The sequence below is a fragment of the Ursus maritimus genome, unplaced genomic scaffold, assembly GCF_017311325.1.
Source record: "Ursus maritimus isolate PB19 unplaced genomic scaffold, ASM1731132v1 scaffold_14, whole genome shotgun sequence".
NCBI classification, from domain to species: domain Eukaryota; kingdom Metazoa; phylum Chordata; class Mammalia; order Carnivora; family Ursidae; genus Ursus; species Ursus maritimus.
In genome coordinates, this window is record NW_024423786.1 from 362,406 (window position 1) to 372,439 (window position 10,034).

At 46.5% G+C, this 10,034-nt stretch overlaps 1 protein-coding gene across 2 annotated transcripts in view; it reads right to left on the minus strand.

Annotated features, from left to right (window-relative positions):
• Window positions 1–9,731, minus strand: part of ALDH1L1 (aldehyde dehydrogenase 1 family member L1) — a 115,711-nt gene extending 105,980 nt beyond the window's left edge. Inside the window, exons 1-3 of one of the 2 annotated variants that reach the window (XM_040628352.1) lie at window positions 9,610–9,724; window positions 8,863–8,978; window positions 7,069–7,233 (exon numbers count right to left, since the gene is read on the minus strand). The gene's annotated coding sequence lies outside the window, so the exon portion shown is untranslated. Of the gene's footprint in view, window positions 1–7,068; window positions 7,234–8,862; window positions 8,979–9,609 lie in introns of both variants that reach the window. The other variant, XM_040628350.1, reaches the window with a different exon arrangement.
• Between the last annotated feature and the right edge of the window lie 303 nt (window positions 9,732–10,034).

Below are 10,034 nucleotides of genomic sequence, written 5' to 3' on the forward strand. Positions count from 1 at the left end.
CCGAGGAAAACCGTCCGGGCCTGGAGTTTTGTTATTTGAAGGTTGTTTATCACTGACTCAATTTCTTCATAATTAATTGGCCTGTTTATAGAATCAATTTCTTCCGGTTTCAATCTTGGTAGTTTATAGGTTTCAGGAAGGATTCCATCTCTTCCAGATTGCTTAGTTTATTGGCATATAGCTGTTGATAAAAATTTCTAATAATCCTTCCAATTTCAATGGTGTTTGTCGTGACTCTCCTTTTTCATTCATAATTTTAATAATCTGGGTCCTTTCTCTTTTCTTTTGGATAAGTCTTGCCAGTGGTCTGTCAATTTTATTGATTCTCTCAAAGAACCGGCTTTCTAATCTGTTGATCTGCTCTACATGTACTTCTGGTTTCTGCTTGATTGATTTCAGCTCTAATTTTGGTCAACTGCTTCCTCGTGCGTGATTAGGCCTGTCCCTCTGTTGCTGTTCTAGTTCTTGAGGTGAGAATATAAAAACTGCATTTTAGATTTTTCTATTCTTTTGAGTGAGGCTTGATGGCTATGTATTTCCCCTTAGGACCGCCTTTGCAGTATCCCATAGGTTTTGACTGTTGTATTTTCATTCTATTGGTCTCCATAAATTGTTTAATTTGATTTTTGATTTCCTGGTTTATCGAGTCATTCCTGAGCAGGATGGTTCTTAGTCTCAAGTGTTTCTTCCAAATTTTTCCTTGTGGTTGAGTTCCAATTTCAGAGCGTTGTGGTCTGAGAATATGCAGGGGATAATTTCGTCTTTGGTATCGGTTGAGACTCTGTTTTGACCCAGAACATGGTCTATTCTTGAGAATGTTCCATGGGCATTAGAATAGAATGAGTATTCTTTGGTCTGGGGTGTAGTGTTCTATATATATCTATGAGGTCCAACTCGTGAGTATGGCATTCAAAGCCTTTGATTCTTGCTTAGTTTTTGCCAGGGTGTTCTTGTCTATTTCTGATAGCGGAGTGTTGAGGTCCCCTACTATTAATGTATTTTTATGTATATGTCTCTTTATTCTGCGTTAAAGAGTTGGCTTGTGTATCTTGCTGCTCCCTGTTGGGGAGCATATATATTTATAATTGTCATATCCACTTGTTGAATACTTCCCTTAAGAATAATATAGTGCTCCTTCTGCGTCTCTAACTAGTCTATAGTTTAAAATCCAATTTATCTGATATGAGAATTGCTACCCCAGCTTTCTTTTGAGGTCCATTTGTGAAAGATGGTACTCCATCCCCTTACTCTCAGTCTGAATGCATCTTTGGGTTCGAAATGAGTCTCTTGTGAACAGCAAGTGGATGGGTCATTTCTTTTATCCAATCTGCAACCCTGTGACATTTATGGGATGGTTCAAACCATTTACATTAAGACTGATCACTGAGAGATATGATTTTAATGATGCCATGTTGCCAGTAAAGTCTTTGTTTGTATTGGCTGTGACTTTCTGTTCTGTATCACTCTTGGGGCCTTTTCTTTTATAGAACCCCCGTAATATCTCCTGTAGGGCAGGTTTCGTGGTTACAAAATTGGTTAGTGACTGGCGATTCTGAAATGTCTTTATTTCTCCATCAATTCTGAATGACAGCCTGCTGGATAAAGGATCCTTGGCTGCATGTTTTTCTCTGAAAGAGCTTTAAATATGCTCCCAACCCTTTCTCTCATTCCAGGTCTGTGTAGGCAGGTCTGACGAATTCTGATGCCTTTGTGATACGTGAGAAATTTCTTTGCCCTGGCCGCTCAATACTGTATCCTTGCATCTAATATTTGCGAATTGCACTATGCGTGACGGGCGTAGGTTTGTCATGGTTGAGCTTGGGAGGGGTCCTCTCTGCCTCTTGGACACGAATGTTTGTTTCCCTCACTAGATTAGATAAGTTTTCAGCTACAATTTGTTCAAATATCTCTTCTAGACCTCTGTTTTTCTCCACTCCCTCGGGATGCCGATGATTCTAACATTGGATCGCTTTCATTGAGTCAGTAATCTCCCGTAACTCTACATGTGGGCGTGATTTTTAAGACCATCTTCTATTTTCATTTTTTCCCTATTAACCCATCCTCCAATTCACTAACCTCTTTCCTCTGCTTCTGCGACCCTGGCCGTAGAGCTCTAGTTTTGCCTGCATTTGGCTCATAGAATTTTTAATTTCGTCAGATTCGCTTCTCATTTCTGTCCTTAGGATTCTATATTCTCAATAACCTTTTTGTTAATAGTTTTTCAATTCTACTCATCATTTTGACCATCGTTACTCTGAATTCATTTCTGATATTTTGGTTACATCCATATCTTATTTCTGTGGCAGAGGCCACAGACTCACTGTCTTTTCTTTGCTGGGGGCTTCTCCTTCTTGTCATTCTGATGAGGAGAGGTTGCGGGGCTGTCCAGAGCCCAAATTATTGACTGGGTCCCAGGCCGTGCCCTTGTTTTATAGGATCTTAGGGATGTAGCTTCTTCTTTAAAGATTTTATTTATTTATTTATGTGGCAGCCAACCAGCCAGAGAGGGAACAGAAGCAGGGGAGTGGGAAGGAAGAAGCAGGTCTCCCAGCGGAGGAGCCCGATGAGGGACTCCTTTCTGAACGCTGGATCATCGCCTAAGCCGAGCGGCGCTAATGACTGCGCCACCCAGGCACCCGGTTGTGGGCTTCTTGATTTTTCAGCCTGCCTTCTGGGGGAGGGCTGCCGCGCCGATATCGGGCAACCCTGTTAGAGTCTCCGTGTCCCCGCGAGGGGATGGGGATCGGGCACCCTGTGAGCCGTGTTTCCAGGCTTTTGTTCTCTGGCGGCTTTCCCTGGCGGTTTTGCTGCCTCTTCTGAGAGTCAGAGCACAGCGGCCAAATTTCAGCCTCTGTCACAGAACAGAGGGATTAGCGCCGTTCTCTACTAATGTTCTGCCACTTTAATCTCTGTTTCTGTTGGTGCTGTTCAACCCTGCAGCGTCCCGGGATGTGCACACCAACCCGGCGTCCCAGACCTCACTTCCAGGGCCAGCGCGTCTCTGTCCTTTGTGTTTCTAACGCCGCCAGCCGCCTGCCAGCCGCCTGCCAGCCGCCCCGTGCCCGCTCCCAGATCTCCCGGTCTCAGTCTGGATCCGGTGAGCGCACCGGGATTCCGGTGTTCCGCGAGATGCCTGGTGGCATGCGCACCCGGCTCACGGTCTCAGTCTGCTGTTTTGCGGGTGCCGACCACGAGCCCGCCCGCTCCCCCGTGCAGGTGGCTGCCGCTTCCCGGCGCCCGAACGTGGCGGCTCCCTCCCCCTTCCGTTTATCTTCCGATATCTGTGCGCGGTTCCATGGCTCCCCGCTTCGTACCTCAATACTCAGCGCTGGAGATGTTCATTTGTAGAGATCCAGATGCATCATCCTGCGTCTCAGGCTGGTTCCGTGGTTGTTTGGGCTGGTCTGGTACCTATCCAACTCGACTTGGGGGACCGGCTGAAAACGGTGTCTCCTACTCCTCCGCCATCTTAACTCCTCCAACCAACAAATGCCTTCCTTAATTCCCATCCCATCTTCTTTATCCATTCATCTGTCAATGGACATCTCAGCTCCTTCCACAGTTTGGCTATTGTGACACTGCTCCTATGATCATTGGGGTGCATGTGCCCCGTCAGATCACTACATTTATATCTTTGGGGTAAATACCTAGTAGTGCAATTGCTGGGTTGTAGGGTAGCTGTATTTTTAACTTCTTGAGGAACCTCCATACCATTTTCCAGAGTGGAAACTGATAAGCCCCTACTTAGATTAACTAAGAAAAAAACAAATGACTAATTTCAAAAATGTAAGAAGGGCGATCACTACTAACTCCATAGTCATTAAAAGAATAACTCCACACCCTCAAATTTGATAACCTAGATGAAATGGAACATTTCTTAAAAGACACAATTTGCCGAAACTTATACAAGGTAAAACAGAAATAGGCCTATATTTATTTAATGCATTGGATCAAAAATTAATACCCTTCCAAAACAGAAAACACCTAGGTTCACTGGTGAACTCCAACAAACATTAAAGATTCAGATTCAATATCCAAGAATCAATTACTGTAATAGATTACACCAACAGGACAAAGAAGGAAAATCATATGAACACATAACAGATGCAGAAAAAGTATCCGACAATATCCAACACTCATTCATGATAAAAATTCTCAGCGAACTAGGAATGGAGAGGAAGTTAACCTGAAAAAGAGCATCTACAAACAAACAAACCCCATAACTAACATCACACTTAATCATGAGAAACTAAAAACTTTCCCACTCAGATTAGAAACAAGTCAAGGTGGGGCTCCTGGGTGGCGCAGCGGTTAAGCGTCTGCCTTCGGCTCAGGGCGTGATCCCGGAGTCCCGGATCGAGCCCCGCATCAGGCTCCTCCGCTGGGAGCCTGCTTCTTCCTCTCCCACTCCCCCTGCTTGTGTTCCCCCTCGCTGGCTGTCTCTATCTCTGTCAAATAAATAAATAAAATCTTAAAAAAAAAAAAAAAAGAAAGAAAGAAGTCAAGGGTGTTCCCTGATCTTTGACAATTGGTAAAGGTAATTCAATAGAGAAAAGACAGACTTTTCAACAAATGATTCTTGAATGACTGGACATCCACATGCAAAAAACAAAAACCAAAACAAACCCCCTCAAATCAATATATCAATCACATGTAAAAATTACATTTAGATGAAACTATAAAATTCCTAGAAGATAACGTAGGAGAAAATCCAGACGACCTTGGGCCTGACTTTAGATACAACAACAAAACCACGGAAGAAGAAAAGTGATAAACTAAACTTTATTAGAATTACAAAACTACTGCTCTGCGAAAGACAAGCCACAGACAGGGGAAATCTGCAAAACACACATCTGATAAAGGATTAGTATCGAAAATATACAAAGGATTCTTAAAACTCAACAGTAAGAAAACAATTCAACTAAAAATTGGGGGGAAAACCTGAACAGACACCTCAGCAAAGAAGAGATACCAATGGAAAATGAATATAGGAAAAGATGCTCAACATCATAGGTCACTAGGAATTGCAAATTAAAACAGCAGTGAGATACCACTGAGAATCTGTTAGAATGACTAAATCCCAAAACACTAACCACACAAAATGCTGAAGAGCTGGAGCAATAGGAACTCTCCTTCATTGCTGGTGGGAATGAGAAATGGAAACAGTTTGGAAAACACTTTGGTAGTTTCTTAACAAAAGTAAACACACTCTTACCATACAATTCAGCAATCACACTCCGCGGCCTTTACCTAAATGATTTGGCAATTTAGGTACACATGAAAACCTGCACACAGATGTTTCTAGCAGCTTTAGTCATAATTACGTAAACCTGGAAGCAACTAAGATGTCCTTCGGTAGGTGAATTGGTACATAAACTGTGGCAGATCCAGACAACAGGATTTTATTCCACGCTGGGAAGAAAGGAGTTATCAAGCCATGAAAAGATACAGAGGAATTTTAATGCCTATTGCTAAGTGAAAGAAGCCAATCCTAAAAGGCGACATACTGTATTATTCTAACTATAACGACCGTCTCAAAACTAGGGAGACAGAGAAAAAAAAATCAGTGTTTGGCAGGGGCTTGGAAGAGGGGGAGAAGAATGAACAGGTGGAAGGAACACAGGAGACCTTTGCACAGTTACCTACTGGGATGGCAGATGCAGGTCCTTCTGCACTTGTCAAAACCCATTGAGTATATAACACGAAGAGTGATGTGAACTGTGGACTTTAATTAAGAATATTGTATCAATATCCATGCATCAAGAGTAACAATATGCCACACCAATGCTAACGCAAGGTGTCACTAATACATTTGGGGCAGTGGAGGAGCATGGGGGCTGAGGGAGTGTGTGGGAACCCTTTGTACTCTATTCTGTAAACTTAAAATTGTTCTAAAAACTAATTTAAACAAACAAACAGATCTAGGTCTAGAGTTCACATCTTACTTCAAAATGCAGTTCAACTGGGTTAAAATAAATATTTTAAAAATTAAATATAGGAAGAAATCATCAAAGTATGAGAAAAAACTGGTAAGTATTGGGCTTTAGAAACTTGACTGTAAAGGAAAAATATAAAGGAAGCATGTGATAAATTTTCATGCAGGAAGGTTTTGCTTGTATCTGAAGCAATTTGCCAAAAGAATGAAAGCCCACCACAAATAGATGAATAAAGTGTTGAAATTATAATTAATCAAATAAATGCATAATAAAAGAATGGACTTGTTTTTCTCCTATAAATTGGAAGTCACCAGGCATAACAAAACTCTATCTCTTTACTCACTCTCCTTTGTCCTCGAGATTCATTCTTTGACTCCATGAGACAAGAACCTCTCTCCTGCTTCACCAGGCATAAATATCTGATGTTGTCTAGGTTTATGGGAAAATGAACACTGCCCTGCGCACTAATGGGATAACACATTGCTGCAAATTCTCTAGAGGAAAATTGGGCAATAAATATCAAAATCCTAGAAATGGTTCTTTTCTTCTGACTCAGCATTTTCAGTTCTAAATGATGTTTGGGTGAGCAAATAAGGGCATGAATACTGTAAAATTAGGGTACATTCACCCCGTGTAAGCCATGCAACCAGTGTGGGCAACACACTTTGTTTCGCCACCAGGAATATGTAGGCCAGAACACCCCCACCAGATAACAAACCACTGTGATTGTTAAGAGTGCTGTGTGTGGGGGCGCCTGGGTGGCACAGCGGTTAAAGCGTCTGCCTTCGGCTCAGGGCGTGATCCCGGCGTTCCGGGTTTGAGCCCCACGTCAGGCTCCTCCTCTATGAGCCTGCTTCTTCCTCTCCCACTCCCCCTGCTTGTGTTCCCTCTCTCGCTAGCTGTCTCTATCTCTGTCAAATAAATAAATAAATAAATCTTTAAAAAAAAAAAAAAAAAAAAGAGTGCTGTGTGTGTATGCTAGTGTGCTTTCAGCACAAGAACCTTGGAGGATTCCTACAGAAATGTTAAAAGTCATTGGGTAGAGTGTTTTGGGTTTGGGGGATTTTCGATGACAGTAATTATCTTTTTTTACAAGAACGCTCTGGCTTTTTCTCTACGGAGCATGTATTACCTGTGGGAAAGTAAAGCAGCACAAAAAAGACCCCTTTGGAAGCAGGGAGGCAGAGTCAGGGTAGTCACCGGGGTGGCTGTCGTCACAGTCCAAGGAAGCTGAGTGTGGCAGGGACAGGTGCTCTGGGAGGGGCCTCAGCCAGGCTTGACCTTTGGCAGGAAGGATCTGGAACGTAAGGGGGCGGAGTCAGGAAAGGGCTGTAGAGCTGCTGCCTGCTGCTGGGCAGCCTGCAAGCCTCTACCTCCTTACTGAGCTGGCACCTAGCACCCTTGCCCCCGGCAGTGTGTGGGCACACTCTAGGGCTGCCCTGGTGGCAGCAGGACCATCAGGGCTTCCCAGGCCTCCTACCCCAATCACCCAGCTCAGACCTGGCTCCCCAGTGAAATTTCCTTAGCTCATTGGCTCATTGACAAGTCCTTGAAACAGGCAGAGTGACATTCCCCTAGGGACTTCACTGCCTGGACGTTGACACTTTGCTAAGGGCAAAAGGCAATCTTAGCCTGACTCCCAGGACACTGTAAGTCTACTTTAACACATAAAAATTCCTTTGGAAACTTCCTTTATCTCTACCCCCACCAAGATACATGTTGGCAATCATCCCCCATGTATTATGACCCACAGATATGTATCTGAAGGTCTCATTAAGGACAGGCCAGGCTAGGTAAGGAGATATAGGTAGGGGCTACTGGATTAGGCTCACAGAAATTCCAAAAATGCAGAGATGAAATAAAACCAGAGATAAGGGAACAAACGAGACCACTCTGCCCTAGGTGTCAGAGGTAGGGTCTTGTTATAAGTCACCTGTGACCAACAAAGAATTACCAGGCCCTATAAAGGCAGTAAGTCATTAAAGGTGTAATCACTAGTCCTTATTCAATGGTGCTATCAGTAGAGATAGCAGACAGAGAGTCTTCAATAAAAAACGAACCCTAAAAGCCCTCAGTGGCATCCCTGTTGGGACTCCTCGCACGCCCGAGAGCTTTTTCTGTATCCTTGCTTAACAAAACTCTATCTCTTTACTCACTCTCCTTTGTCCTCGAGATTCATTCTTTGACTCCATGAGACAAGAACCTCTCTCCTGCTTCACCAGGACCCAGCTCTCAGACCCTGCCCAAGCTGGGCAGCACTATGCCGGAGCACAGCTCTGGGCCACCTGTTCTCAAGCTGTGGTCTTGGGACCTGCAGAAGAATGCAGCTCTAGGAAGGAGTAGAGGCTCAGCCAAACTGCAGGGCACAGCCACAAGGCATCCCATTCCACCAGCTGCCTCGGGCGCAGAGGGGTGGGGGGAGGTGGGGGAGAGCAAACCTGACTCCTGTTCTGCAATCAGTCTGCTCCATTAGGCACCTGGCAGGGAGGGTACTGTGTCTCTCCCACAGCGGGGTCCCTGGGGTGTCCTGTTTCATCTGCAGTCTTTCCCACTATTCTGTGCACAGGTGCTGCCCATGGTGCAGGCTGCCTAGACCACCTGAGCCTGCAGACCTGTGATCAGCCTTAAGGATCACTTTCATCTCTTAAGGCTCAATTTCCTTGTCTCCAAAAGAGACGTCACAGGATTGTCTCCCAACATTGTCCTGAACGTTCATACTCGTAGGAGAGACAGCAGCCCACATTCACAGGGGGTCTCCTAGGTCCAAAGTGCATAATCTCATGTCATTCTGAAGCAACATTAGCAGAGACGGTACTATTAGTATTTATCTCTCCACCCCAATTTTAGCCAAAGAAAGTAAGAGTCAGAGTTTGAGAAACTTGCCCGAGGTCACTGAGAAGCAAGGGACTAGGGAGAAAATAGTCACCTGAAGCCGAAGTTCACCACCCTTAACTCAGTGTCTGAGCGAACTTGTGAAATTCTGTCTTCATCTGCACCTAAGGGATATTCCGGCCTCTTCTAGGGAGTTAACAAATGAGGGACCTGCACAGGTGCGGGGGAAGTGGTGGTTGGTCTCTAAATAGCGGCCCCAAGAACCCTGTTGGGGTCAAGCTGGGGCCCGGAAGTCAATGCTCCTGTGCACTAGGGCTGGGGCCCGGGGGGTGGGGGGGGGGGGGGGGAGCTCTCCAATCACAAAAGGCCCACGTGCCCGGGTCCCCAGATTCGGCCAATCAGGGAGGATCCTTTCCACTCCCGAGAATGGGGTGAGGGACTTAGCCCAGGAGACAGAGCGCCCCTCCGCCACGGACCAGCCCTGTCACCTTCGGCTTGTCCCTTTCTCTCTCCTATCCTCAGTTTTCTCCGCTGTAAACCAGGCGGATTACGCCCGCCCCACAGGGCTGCGGGTGAAGGGCCCAGCCCACCCGACCCGGCTGGATCCTCGGCGAGCCCAAACCCCACATCTTGGTTCTCTAGCCTGAGGACCCCTGGCTAGGCTGGAGACTCGGCTGCCCCAGGGGAAATCCCGGACCCGGGCGCCAGGCCCTGCGTCCCCGCAGAGAAGCTCGTGCGTCCACCAGGAGCGCCCCGTGGGGGGCCTGAGCACAGAACCCGTGGAATCGCGAGTTGAGACAGCCTCCTTCCCTCGGAGGGTCGGGGCTCGGGGGGAACTCACCAAGCGCGTAGGGAGGCACAGGAGTCGCGGGCCAGATGGCACCGCCGAGAGCCTCAGTCGGGGGACAGGGGCTGGCCGAGGCCGGCCCAGGGCGGCGGAGAGGTGGGACCGCCCCCGCCAGTCCCAGAGCCTGGGCCAAGGCCAGAGCCTCAGGAGGGAGGGGCCCCTGGCAGAGGCGAGAGGGGCGGGGGCGCGGGGCGGGCAGAATGTCACCCTGGGTAGGGGTGGGGAGGGCTCTCACTGGCTGTGTGAGTGTGGCCTGGGCGTGTCACTCACCCTCTCTGGGCTTGCTTGCATTTACAGGCGAGAGGGCTTGCTATGGACACTTCAGAACTCACAGGGCTTTGAAAAGGCCCAAGTGTCAGGTGGTTAGGGATACTTGCAAGGCTGAGTTGGTGAGAGGAAACTCACCAACACTGATAATT